Below are 12,751 nucleotides of genomic sequence, written 5' to 3' on the forward strand. Positions count from 1 at the left end.
TTATCTCGCCTGAAGTCCGGGGGCGAATTTGTAAAACAAACCGTGAATCGCCCCCACCCCAGAGGCGAGGAGCCTGGTTCGAGTTCGGGCAGGGTGGGGGCCTAGGCGAAGGATCCGACCTGGCGCCCAGGTAGTCACTTTGTGCGTCTGCAGCAGCTCCCCTGCCGGGGTCGCTGGATTCCCCCACCCAACCCCGCCCCACCCCAGAGTGCGGCCTCCTAGGGGGCGGGGCAGGTCGCGAGTTGGGCGACCCTACTCAGATGGAGGGACATCCTGGGGACAGTGTTCTTTTACCCTTCCTGTGATGAGAGAAGGGGCCTGGGAGTTCGGAACACGCCCTGGGCCGGGAGCTCCAGAGCCGAGCAGAGAAGTCCTCGGTGACATTTTGCCCTGTGTAGCCCCCGAACCCCTAGCCCCCGGAGCCCAAGTGGCAGCGAGCGGAGGCTGAAAATGTGGGCCAACCGCGCCAAGATAGGACAGGCACCTTCCTGGCGACAAGCGTCCCCAGCCTCGCATTTTTGCCGCACATGGTTAAGAGCGGAGAATTCCCCGCAGTCACCGGAGGGTTCTGCGAACTCCGTCTGGCTCGCCATCTCGCTCCTTTCTTTCCCTTTCGTTCTGTCCTCTCTGGTGGTGACAAAAGAGAGTAAGAGGGAGAGGAGAGAGCGCGCGCGGCCCAGCGCGCCGGCTCCTAACGCCCCCCTGGCGCCCCATCGCACAGGGTGCCAGAAGCCAGGCCTTGTCCCCCTCCCTACGCAGAACACCGAGGTCATCGCAGGGCTTTCCGAGGCAGAAAGCACCCCCTCCCCCAACAGAGCTTGGGCCTGGGACGGCTTCGCTGCGCTTCCAAGGGCGCCCCCGCAGTCCCCGCTACCTGGTGCTGCGGGCGCTGGCTAGCCCACCCGCTCGGCGCGCGCGTGGAGCGCAGGCAAAGTAGCTGCAGCCACAGGGCACCCACTCCCCTCCTCACCCGCTCGGCTCCCCGAGCGGCCCCATCGCAGCAGAGCGGGTCCTGGGCACTCCGGCCTGCCTCGCCTGGGACCTGGGAGGGGTGCCTGCTGATTTACCTTGTAAATATCTTCACCTAGCTTTGGGCTGCACCCTCGATTGCCTGTTTTTGCCCAGGTACCTCGAACTTAACCCTGGGGTCACCCCAGAGCAACCACGCCTGACCCCCCCCTCCACTGCAGCATAGGAGGGAGGGTGGAGAAGAGGGAAATTTGCGGGGTTCTGAATCGAAAACGAGGACATCTTGCTAATGGTCTGCAAACTTCCGCCAATTACGACTGACCTCCCAGACTGGGCCCCAGGAGGCTCCTATTATGCCGGGCGTCCGCCGTAACTCTGGGATCAAAAGCGCGAAGGTGCGAACTCCTCTTGTCTCTGCGCGCCCGCCGGCCCCCCTCCCGGTGGGCGATAAACCCACTCTGGCGCCGGCCGTGCGCTGGGTGATTAATTTGCGAACAAACAAAAGCGGCCTGGTGACCACTGCCTTCGGGTTAAACATTGGCCAGCGCGCTCCGGAGACTTATGCCAGGCCTGGCCTTCGGGACAGCCCAGGACACCGGCTAGTGCGGCCCCGGCTTCGGGCTGCAGCCGCAGGCTCCGCCTGGACTTTTCTTTGCTTCAAACCCTTGCGTCTTCTCTCCTCCTGCCTCACGTTCCACAAACACCGGGAGGGGGACCAAATCTTGGGTCCACAAAGGACCTGCAGAAAGTTTGATGTCTCCAAAATATTCCCCTACTTTTTCCAAAAAGAACTCCACACTGCATTGTAGGCCTGGGATTTTTTTTTTTTTTTAAGAAAAAAAAAACACCTCTCTCCATATAGGGTAATGCTTGCAGCCGGCTGAAGGTAAAGGAATAGCATTGCACGGGTAGGCGAGTGTTAAGGGCGTGGGCTCAAGAGCCTGAAATTCAAGGTCGCGCGTGGGAAAAAGGTAGCACAGGCACAGCCAAATCAAGTGTCTTCAGCCAGGCCAGGGATGAGAGCAGGCAAGTTCAACGCCGGGGACACCCTGCGGGATCCCTCTGTTCCCCTGGGGCGCCACCAGCCTCACCGAGCCCTTTGTGACCGAATGGTGTTTATCTGAAGTTTACAAAAAAAAAGGGAGAGGAGGGGGAAAGGCTGGTGGGTAGGCGGGGTCGTTTACTTTGGCAAGTTTGCTGTAAATATTCACGTCAGTGCGTGTGAGGTCTGGCCAGGGCCCGGGACACACTCGTTCCCTCTTCAACTCTCACCCCGGTTCACTGCCGAGTGCCTTTTTGGTGTCGCTAGACTGGGAGTTCTGTTGACACATGGACCCGTGTGTTCCCCCTGGGGTCTGAGGCCTAACTGAGAACTGTGCTGTGTGGGGGTCGGCCAATGTACAGACTCCCACCAGGGAGGCCGCCATTGCCCCCTCCCAATCCCCGCACCCCATCACAACTCTTTAGGTATGGATATGTTTTCAAAACTGACTCATTGCTTGCTGTGTGGCTCTTTCCGGCCAGAGTTTCCCCACTGGGGACTGGCTTTTTTTTTTTTTTAACCCCGGGGGAGCATAGGGGGGAACCAGTCCCTAGTTTCCTATTCAAAGCTCCTCCTGCAAAACATCAGGAGCACCCCAAAACCCACAGGCATGCATGAACGCCCCCAGACTACCCCCAAACACCGACTTTCCCACCTGCACAACCCCCTGGGCTACCTCCAGCCCTGACTTTCTCACTCAGTGCAGAACTTCCGCACACCCCGGAGCCTCTGGCTGCGCCCCACCTCTCCACCCGGTGCCCCTTGGTCCAGTTCAAGTCCCCCCACATCTCCTCCACCCTGGGCAGGTACAAAGCTCTGGGCTGCACCGCTCGGGGCAGGACCTCCACCTCTCTTTCTGTTTCTGCTTCTTCTGTCTTCCCCCTTTTCTTTCTGTCTCACCACCTCTCTGTCCATCTCCCCTTGAGATTCTTTGATCACGTGGTCTTTCTTACCCCTTCCTTCTCCTCCATCCCCCCCACCCCGCCTTGTCCACCTTATGCCCCAGCCTTTAACTCCTCTTGCTCTTTTTTAATTTGCTGTCTCCTCTTCTCCTCCTCTCTATTTCCTTGGTTCTCTCAGAATTTGCTTCTATCTTTCTAACTCAGGGCCCCTGCAGTTCCCCCGCCTTGGGCCTCCCCCCATCTTTCCCAGTCACAACAGACTGGAGGGCCTTCTTCCTGGGGTTCAAGCAGAGTGGGACCCCTCGCTTCCTAGGCTGGGACGAGATGACGTTATCTTGGGAGCAAGAAAAAAGTTGGGCCCATCTGTCTAGGTGGGAAGCTTCGCTGTCTCCTGTTGGCATCTCCAAAGCCAACCTTTTGCCCAGGGTGGTTGGGCCCCCTCGGGGCTCCCTAACCTCTGAGATCCCACCCCCACCCCCCTCCTCATCTCCTGGGCAGCAGCCCAGGGTAAAAGGCTGCAAATCGGGCTGCAGAGCCCAACTCCCAGCTTCTGCCTGGCTCCAGCAGCACGAGCTTTCTAGCCATGCATATTTCTCCATCCCCTGACATCCTTCTAAATTATTGATCAGAGCAATTCAGTGCAGGAGTCTGCAGCGTGTGTGCAGGGGGTGGGGGTCGTCCAAGTTGCCGAGCTGGGGAGAAGTAGTATTTTTAGTATGAGGCTCACTTTGGCGCCAGTTGGTTTATGCTGTTTCTAGAGCATCATTCATTACACACTTAATCCATGCTTATCGTACCTCCTTTTAATGTAAATATGTTTTTGGCAGAGGCGAAATGAAAAGATCTCACTGTCCGTATTATTCTTGTTAGCACCTAGCTTTCACCCTGCAAAACGGCAAATTTGTACACAGCCAGTGATTTAGATAAGTTGGAGGGGAAATAAAGGAGGTAAGAATGAAGTGTGTGTGTGTGTGCGTGAGCCTGGGGATGGTGCTTTTTATACATCCGTGAAGGTTTTTTTCCTCTCCCTCTCTCAGGAAAAGGAACTAATTGTGGTTTCCTAATTTCTAACCCAATCTACATCTTCAATGCTCTCTTTGTGTGTGTGTGTGTTTTACCCAATTATGAAAAAAAAGATAATGCAATGGACATTACTTAGTCTAGCAGAAATGAATTCCCAAGGCAGGGGCTGGAAATTTTTCCCTCTTCACTTATCGGACCCAGAATCAGCGAGATGCAGGCCTGGAGCACTTTGAAGACCCCTCACCCCTCTGTCTTCCACATCCTCTTTTCCACTATTCATTCAAGACAGGTAAGGGGACAGATGGCTCCACAGTGTTTTATGCTTGGAATTTGACTTGTGAGGTGAGGAGACTCCAGGACAGAATATTTTAAAGAGGGTGGAGAAAAAAATATATAACAACCTGGTCTCTGAGCCCACGTGCAGGTCGTGGGTGACATCGGGGCGAGGGAATGGCTGGTGGTGGTGGATTCTTCCCTCCGTTCTTGGTGTCGTGGAGGTGCCAGGGTCCTGGGGCACTGGGGTCTGGTCCCAGGGGAGCAGTTGGGCTGGAGGGGATAGGGAGAGCTGTAAGTGAGAGGCCATGGCAAATTACAGGGCTGCTACCGTCGGGAGAGTTGACAGGCCCCAGAAAGATCAGCTCCTCCAGACCTGCTGAACTAACCATCCCCGCGCAGCCTCAGACACGTTTTCTCAATTTGAGCATGCTATCCATTACTATTTCCCGTACTGGGTTTCAAGGACAGAGGACGGGTCCCCAGGTGCCGGTGTCCTCGCCCCGTGTGGATCTCCCAGCTGGACTTAGAGAGAAGGGAGGACAGAGCGGGCACTTCCCCCCTTCCCTGTCCTGCGGCGGCGGCGGCCTCGCTGCAGCTCCTAGCCCGCCGTCCAGCCTCTCCTGGGTCCCCAGAGGTCACGTTTTCAGCACTTCAGAAGGGGGTTTGCCTCCTCCAGGCTGGCACACTGGGCTTCAAGGGGCTCCAGTTCTTCCTGTCGCATGGAGACCTGACAAACTCCCATCCTCCCTGGCTGCCTGCAGTGGGAAGTCCTGCCCTGGCCTGCAGCTGTCCCTGCAGCTGTCCCTGCAGCCCCAGGGCGCACGGTGGTGGTTCTGCCTCTCCCGGGCGACCTGGCTGGTAGGAGTCTGCAAACCCTGCCACCAAAGGCCTCTGTCTGAGGTCTGGACTCCAGGCCTGGCCGGCACCAGGCAAATTCTCGGGCCAAACTCGCTTCTCACAAACTTGGAACCAAGCCCTGGCTGCTTCACTTTCCTACTTTTTGCCATCCACCGAGCCTGTTTCGTGGCCACACAGGTGGTGAGAGAGAGATACAGCTGCTGCACCCCTGCCTCTGCCTCCATGACCTGTCCATCTGGGTGGCCCCCACCCCGGGGAACAGCAAGGGACGGGGAAGACCCCAACTAAGTGACTGGATTCTGAGTTATGGTGGGTCCTCCTAGCCCCATCACCTTGGCCTGCCAATAGCCCAGAACAAAGCCTGCGTGTTTGTCAAGTGTCCTAAATGTGGTGGCACCGCAGGAGCCATGGGGACCTGCCTCCCGGCCATGAACGCTCAGGTGAAGGTCAAGGCCCGAGAGCTCTCAGAAGCCCTTGAAAGCGTGGGGCTTGGGATCTGAAGAGAGGACGGCTGGAGGAGCTTCTCTTCTCTCCCTTTCAAAAAATGTTGTGTTTATCTTAGAGCAAGGGGAGAGAGGGAGGCAGTGGGACGCGCACACAACGCAGCAAAGAGAATGTTTGGATTCGCCAGGGCTTTCCCTCTGTGCAGCTTTCTCTGGCGTCCGGGGCCTCGATGCATTTCGTGCCCAAGCCAAACACTAAAACTCGTTCGGGCCGGCCGAGAGGGACGGCCCACCGGGCCCTGGAACCTGGCCTCCCCTCTGCTCACAGCGCCGGGTTCTTGCTTCTCCCTGGCCGAGCAGGACAGACGGCCCTGGAAGCCCCCACAAAGTCCTTTTGGGGGATGGTTTCCGCCCCGAGGGTGTGAGTGGGGGGGTCCACCTACCGTCCCCCCTTACCGCGGGTCCAAACGCGGAAGCTGAGCGGATCCAGGCCTGGCCGAGTGCGGAGCCGGGGAAGACGCTCCGGACCTCGGATTCCGAGTCTGGCGCACGGAGGTGGAGCGGGGGATCGGGCTCAGGGCTGGCCCCAGACGCTGCCTGCTCCACGGCGGAGGAGAGGGAGCAGGGGGGGTGGTCTCTGGGTCGCGCGACTGAGTCCCGCCGGCCCGGGAAGGGCGCACCGCGGGCAGGTAGCCCCGTGCCGGTTACCTGCCTGCCTCTCCCGGTGCCGGGGCGGGGCGAGGCGGGCTCCCCGGCGGGAAGGAGGAAAGCCCGGCGCACCCGGTCCGCGAAACTCGGGCTTTTGAAGAACGAAAACCGCGGGTGCAGGGGCTCAGTCCGCAGCCCCTCGCCCGCGCCCTCCTCCCCGGTGTCTGATATGCCTTTTCTGTCTCCGTCTCGCCGCCCTGGCGGCCCCCTCTGCTCTCTCTCTACTCGTGCGCAGGACAAATCCGGGGTGGATGGCAACGACCTGTGGCCGGGGGTACCAAAAATGAAAGAGACACGGAGGACCCTTGGCTTCAAAGTGGCGGAGAAGCGACCGCGAGGAGGTAGCTTCCCGGGAGGCGCGGGCGGGGAGCTGGGGTCGCGGCAGCGCGCTCGGCTCCCGGCTGGGGTGAGTTTTTAGGCTTCCTTCGCAGCAACTTTTAAACACGGGTCGGGCCGCAGCTGCAGCTCGGGGGAGCTTGCGTCCGTCTCTGGCTACCCGCGTGGACGCCCCTGGTCAGCGTTTGCCCCCCGCCAGTGCTGGGCGTGGGGGTGGGGTGGGGTGGGGAGGGGGCGGGGAAGGGCCGCAGCCTCCCGCTCCGGACTCCCGAGGGGACGCTGGCTTGGGCGATGGCTCTTAGCAGCTTCAGGGTCTGAGTCTGATCTTGGGGGTACCTCCAGCGTGGTTGGGGGCTGGGCTGGGGGCTGCTCTCCTTCCCTCCGCGCTGCGTTGGGGTGGGACGGGATTCGCTCTGCGCAGCCCGGCCCTGCTGGGGTGCCGGGGCGCGTTATTAAACCCAGACGCTCCGTGCAGGGTTGAGGCCATGCGGAAAAGATTTACAATTAAGCCAATTGGAGCCGAATGCAGCCATCAAAAGTTCGCAGGTGTAAATAATGCCTAGGTTTTTTTTTTTTTTTTTTCCCGTTCTAAGCGACTTCATCCACCCCTCCTGCCCCCCGACTTAGCTGGAGTCCTTTTTTGTTGAGAAAAGCGGGGAAGAGGAAGCGCGGTGCGGCGAACTCGGATTTTTTTATTTCCCATGAAACAAGTTAAAATGCGAGAGTGCCTTTCGTCCTATGTTCGCGTGTTCCTGTCGTGGGCTTCCCCACGTCACTTCTAGAATTCCAGAGTTGCTGTAGTCCAAGAAAGGCCTTTGGGCTGTAGGTTGTACTTTTTTTTTTTTTTTTTTTTTTTTTGGAAGTGGGGCCGATTTCAGTATAAACAGGGAGACTGGAGGTGGATGACACGGCCTCTGAGAGGCAGGGATTGGGTGGGAGGGGGCGAGAAGAAAGGCAGTGGCCTGTGGCTGAGAGGGAGCAGAGCGGGAGAGGCAGGCCTGGCTCCAGCGTCGGGCAGGGCCTCCTCCTGCAGGGAGAGCTCCGGGAGCGGTGCGTGGCTCCATCTGCTAGGCTACCTTCTACAACATTCTTTACACCTAGGAGCCTGTGCTGTGTGTTTCTAGAATATTCTTTGTGGGCACCAGCGTGTACCTATGGGCATTCCTAGTAGCCCAGAAGATGAAATTAAATCTCGGATTAAAAAATGCGTTGCAGTCACACCCCACGGGCAGACTCCTATTTGATCAACGCAGACAGAGTTAAATTTGTTTTTCGGCTCCGCAGTTACTCGGTTCTCTCAGAGCAATAGAGCCAGTCTGTTACAAATTACCGGGGAATTGGAGAATATGCCCCCCACCCCCCACCCCCTGTCGTTTGCTGCTTGTAGTCTCGCGCTAACCCACTCAATAATATATGTAATATGTGTGTACACAGGCACTTTTCCAAAAAATTAGCGATAACATTCCGGGTAGATGAAGAGTGGCATGGGGGCTTATTCTATTTTATTTCATTTCTTTTCTCCCTTTGCATTTAGAATTCGGGGCACGCGAGGCGGCCACCGGAGACCCGGGGCCAGGGGCACGGACGCCCAGCGGGCCTGGGGCGGTGTGTTCCCCAGCCGGAGCTGCGTGGAGGAGCAGGGCATCACAGCGCCTGCTCCAAGCGGGATAAGGTCATGGGTGTAGAATGAGGGAGGCAGGACTTAACATGTCCGCGCCCAGGGCCCGGGAGGAAGCCCCCCGAGCCTGCATCGCAAGCTCCCTGGCGGCGGTGCAGCACTTCTGCCCTCCTTTTGAAACTTTCCTGCCCAGTGCAAGCGTGGTGCACGAATTAGAGGGGACTTAGAGGGGACCTGAACCCGCATCGGTCTTCAGCGGGGTGGGCTGGGCGCGGGGAAGCGTGGACGTGGAGGTGGCCTCGCTCCGCGGGCTGGCGTGGAGGCCGCGGCCGCTTTCCGTCCCCGAAGCCGCCACCCCTCGCTCCTGGGCAGGCTCGCCCTGAGCCTTTGCGCGAGGCGCCCTTGCGGTCTGGCCGCTGGATGGCGCTCGGGAGCGAGGCGGCTGGCGGACGGGCGTCCTCCGCGTGTCCCCGCAGGGCCTGGGCGAATCGCCGCCGCCGACGCTCGCGCTGGGACGCAGCGAGAGAGGGTCACCCCAGACTCTGCCCAATCTTTGGAGCCGGTGAGGCTGGGGAAGGAGAATTCTTAGGGCAAAGCTGCGCCTCATTGTTAAAGCTCCACCTGCACCAGCTACTGTTTACCGAGATTGGAGTTGGGGGTGGGGGCAGAGCCTGGTAGATGTGGGGATGCAAAGCAAAGTGTGCGTGGTTTTAGGGAACTCCTGATCCCGCGCCCTTTTCTGCACCCTCTCAGGTCCCTTCGGTGACCATTGGAGCGGCTGGCCCTACCTGGGACTGAACAATGGTGCTTGGAACTGGGAACCCCAGGGCTGAACAATGGTGCTTAGAGCTAGGAAGTCCAGGGCTGAGATGCACTGTCCTCTCTGGCTTCCAGGGTCCCTTAGGAGGTGGCTGCTGCCCCTCACCAGACCTGCCTCTGTGGCTGATTGAGAGGAGCTCTGCCCGGGTGATCAGCACCTCGCTGACCGGCTATTTCACAACAGTTGGTTGCTGTTTGTAACCTTGGGAAGAATAAATTCGTCCAGTCCTTGTTCTGTGTGCCAGGCAGTGTTCCAGTTCATTCTGTGTTCCAGGCACTGCCTTAGTCTTTATGATCTTGTCTGGAATTACTTCCAGAGCTGGAGGGGTAGGAGAAGGCTTGGATGGGAGAGTGTCCCGGTGAAATCCAATCTGAAAACTCCTGGGTGCCCGGGACTCAAGTCCAGCTCTGATCACAGAACTGCTAGGTGCTCATATCGGGGAGAAAGTCGAGAAGAACGGGAGAGAAAGACCGCACAGGGCATTCTGTCTGCTCTGGAAAAATAGAAGACCCCTTGGAAGTGCTTTAAGAAACAGCGAACTTATTCACTGCCTCAGCAAATGGACTCGGATATGTTAAATAAGACAGAACAAGTCAACACCAGTCACAAGCAGACCCATAGGAAGCCGGCAGTGGAAGAAGCTTGTAGGATGGATGAGAAACTCCACTTTGTTACTCTGCAAATATTTACTGAGAGGCTTTGACGTGCCAGATACTCTGCGGAGACTCCGGGGGAGTCAGCTTGTTGTAATCCCCCCTCCCATCTTGCGGAAAATATATATTGTGCCCATTTGGAAGAGGAGGACAGTGGAGGCTGAGACACTGGCAAAGGGCGCAGAGGCCAAAATCCAGCCGCCCAGCTCTAGCGCGTGCTGCAGAGAGGTGGGGCTGGGGAGCCTTGGAGACCCCGATGGCGCTCCTGGCGTGGTGGCCGCCGTGGCGTCGCGGGCCTGCCTAAGCGCCAACAGGTGCCTGAGTCTACCCCCCTCTCCCCACTGCTGGTGCGCAGAAAGGCTGCTCAAGCTCCACGCGCCCCCGCCCAGAGCCAGGACTTGGAGCCTCCAAGCCCTGCGTCCTCCCTTGCGTGCGGGGCGGCGCGCACACCCACACCGCGTTTACAGCGGGTGCGGCTGCTTTTCCACAAACGGGAAACTGCGGGCAGACAGCTAGGGAGCCTGGCCCAGCGTCGCACAGTCAAAGAGTGACAGCAAAGAAGTGCCTGTGACCCCTCCCCCACTAGGGTTGTCAGTTTCTGTTAGGCTGTCCCCTCCCCCCTATTAGTATCCCAAGGCCCAGGGGGCTGAGTAAGCTCATTCTTGTATCATTTTAATTTTACAAATAGAACAGATTCTCTCAAAATGAATGGGTAAGGGGGTGGTGGGGGAGTGAAGCTCGTTTCCCCGCCTCGCGGCGTGGACATGGAACCCGCTCGGGGCGCCCGCCCGTCCCCCGGTGTGGCGGGGCGGTTTCCCGCGCCAGCCTCGCACAGGCGCCTGCGATGTTCTCCTGTCTGTTTTTGTCCTAGGCTTCGTTCGGTTGATCGATGAAGGCGTCAGGCCGGCCCACCATAAAGTCAATGCAATCGATGCGGACGTCCACGACCGCTCGAAACAGAGACCTCTCCCCGTTTGCTGCGCGCTCGCAAGTTCCACGCAACAGGTCTCAGGACTCAAGGTTTCTCGTTCTAGCCAGTCGTTTCCGAACTAGAGGCAGCTGGGGGTGGGGTGGGGGGTGGGCAGGAAGAAGCCTCTGGGCCCACCCAGCGGGGAGAGCGCCCCCTCCTCCTGCGCTCCCCGGAGCCCCTGGCCGCGCCAGCTTCCACCCTCCCGGGGTGATTTCGTTCAGGACTTGGAATCCGACACCCGCAACGTCGCGCGCCGACTCGCTCTCCTGAGCTCCAGGTTCCACACCTGCGAAATGGGTTTGCTACACCGTGCGGTTTATTGGAGGCGACGTTTGGGAGATCCTCACGAGAAGGACCGCGTTCGAAGAGTTTTTCTACACTCGTTAAATGCAGCAATCAGAGCGGGTGGGCTCCCCATTTCCTGGACAGGGAAACAGAGTCACGGGGCGGGGAGTCGTACCGCTCCTCTCCGAGGGAGCTGGGGATCAACCAGGGCCTGCCCAGCTCTTTGTCTTGGCAGGAGGCGCGCACAGTGGGGATTCCTGTTCTGCACTGCCCTTTTGGGGAAGAAATTCCATTAAACCCTCCATCGGGCAGTCTTGCCCACTACCCAGGTCCTTTGGTCCGTCCATCAGGACGCATATGCGGTTGTGTGCGTGGGTGAGGGGGCACGGATGGGACAAAACCTTCTTAAAGGGGAATCCACTTCGTTCGAGACTTTTTTGGGGGGGGTACAGAGGAAAGAGGGAGAAGTATGAGTGCGCGCGCGCTCCTGTGTGGGCGCGCGCCCGTGTGCGAGTGTCTATGCAGGATCAATATGGCCCAGACAGCCCTTCACAAAGGGGCTTCAGGCGGGCGCCTCCGCGCCACAGCGCCTGCCCCACCGCCCGCGGCGAAGTAATTGGGTCCTGAAAGAAGGGGCATCGAAGCTTCCAGTTAATTAGTCAAGAAATGAATCAAGTCCCAGCGGCCTGGCAAGCGCTCCCGAGGCGCGGGTTTTGTGCAAACCAAATTGATCAGTGGGCCGCTCCCCTCGGGCCGGGTGGGGCGCAGCGGGGGACACAGCTGGGACGCCTGAGCTGTCCTGCACCCGGGGCGGACGCGCCAGAGTGCCCGGCTCTAGCTTTCCGTGTCTGGCAGCTCCCTGCCTCCTCCTCCCCCCTCCCCCACCACCCTGTCTCCTCTCCTCTCCCTCTTCAGCCTTGGCTGGTGCCTTCCCCGCTCCCTGGTCCCCCCCCCCCCCGCCCACCCCACGCTTGCAGAGCCGCTGCTTCCGCCCTCTCAGAACTTCCCTGGCCAGGTCAGAGCGCTCCCCCGAAAGTCCCAGCCTCAGCCCACCAGGTTCTGGGGCCCGGTGGTTTGTCGAGGAAGCGGAGGACAACGGTTGGAAATGAGCACCGGCGTGGGCGCCCACAGGGCTGCGGTGTGGGCCAAGGTGTGGCTTCAGCCTCGGGGCTCCCCAGGCGGGTGGGAGAACCCGCGGAGCCAGCGCGCAGGGCTGTTGGTCTGGGTCTTCACCCAGTGAGGACCCTGAGTCCCCGGAGACCTGCCACCCAGGAGCACCTGCTGTAGTCCCACCTTACTCTTCCTGAGTGAGCACCGACTCCCTCTGTTCACATCAAACAGGGCGCAGATCCTAAACTTAATTATTTCAAGGCCGTTTTGTTCCCAGTACCGGCTGCTCTTCCCCTAGGGACTGAACTCAGAGTTCGCAGAAGTGGGGACGGAAAGGGGGGGGGGGCGTAGGCTGAAGGTCCTATTCTCTAGCCAGGAGTCGATGCCCACCTCTGGGCCCTAGCGGGCCGATGTCCTCCCCACCCCCAGCCGCCCCCTGTAACCAGATGCATAGGAATAGGGCCCCGGGCTGCGGAATCGCCTGGCCTCCTGCAGTGGCGCTAAGGCCCTGCGGTCTCCCATTTGGTATCTATCTCCCAGCTCTTTCCGTGAATGCACGTGGAATTCGGACTTGCAGGTCGGGGTCAGCACCTCCACCCTTCCCTTCCAGGTCTCGGGAGTCTGGGTTGGCGGCTTGGAGCCGCGCACAAGTGACCCGGATCTGGTTTCCCCTGCCCGACCCTCAGCCCTTCTCCGTGAGCACGCCCGTGGGATCCCGGCAGAGACCCCTGCGGGTTA

At 59.4% G+C, this 12,751-nt stretch overlaps 1 long non-coding RNA gene across 2 annotated transcripts; it reads left to right on the plus strand.

The window, feature by feature from the left end:
• Positions 1-4,476: 4,476 nt before the first annotated feature.
• LOC103351746 (uncharacterized) lies at positions 4,477-11,227 on the plus strand. 2 transcript variants are annotated; one of them, XR_519462.4, is made up of 3 exons: positions 4,477-6,068; positions 6,457-6,562; positions 10,520-11,227. It is a non-coding gene; the product is annotated as an uncharacterized lncRNA (long non-coding RNA). The 2 variants fall into 2 exon arrangements; XR_011385119.1 differs by lacking the exon at positions 4,477-6,068 and having other exon boundaries at positions 6,232-6,562.
• Positions 11,228-12,751: the final 1,524 nt, after the last annotated feature.

Source organism: Oryctolagus cuniculus, chromosome 21, assembly GCF_964237555.1.
Source record: "Oryctolagus cuniculus chromosome 21, mOryCun1.1, whole genome shotgun sequence".
NCBI lineage: Eukaryota > Metazoa > Chordata > Mammalia > Lagomorpha > Leporidae > Oryctolagus > Oryctolagus cuniculus.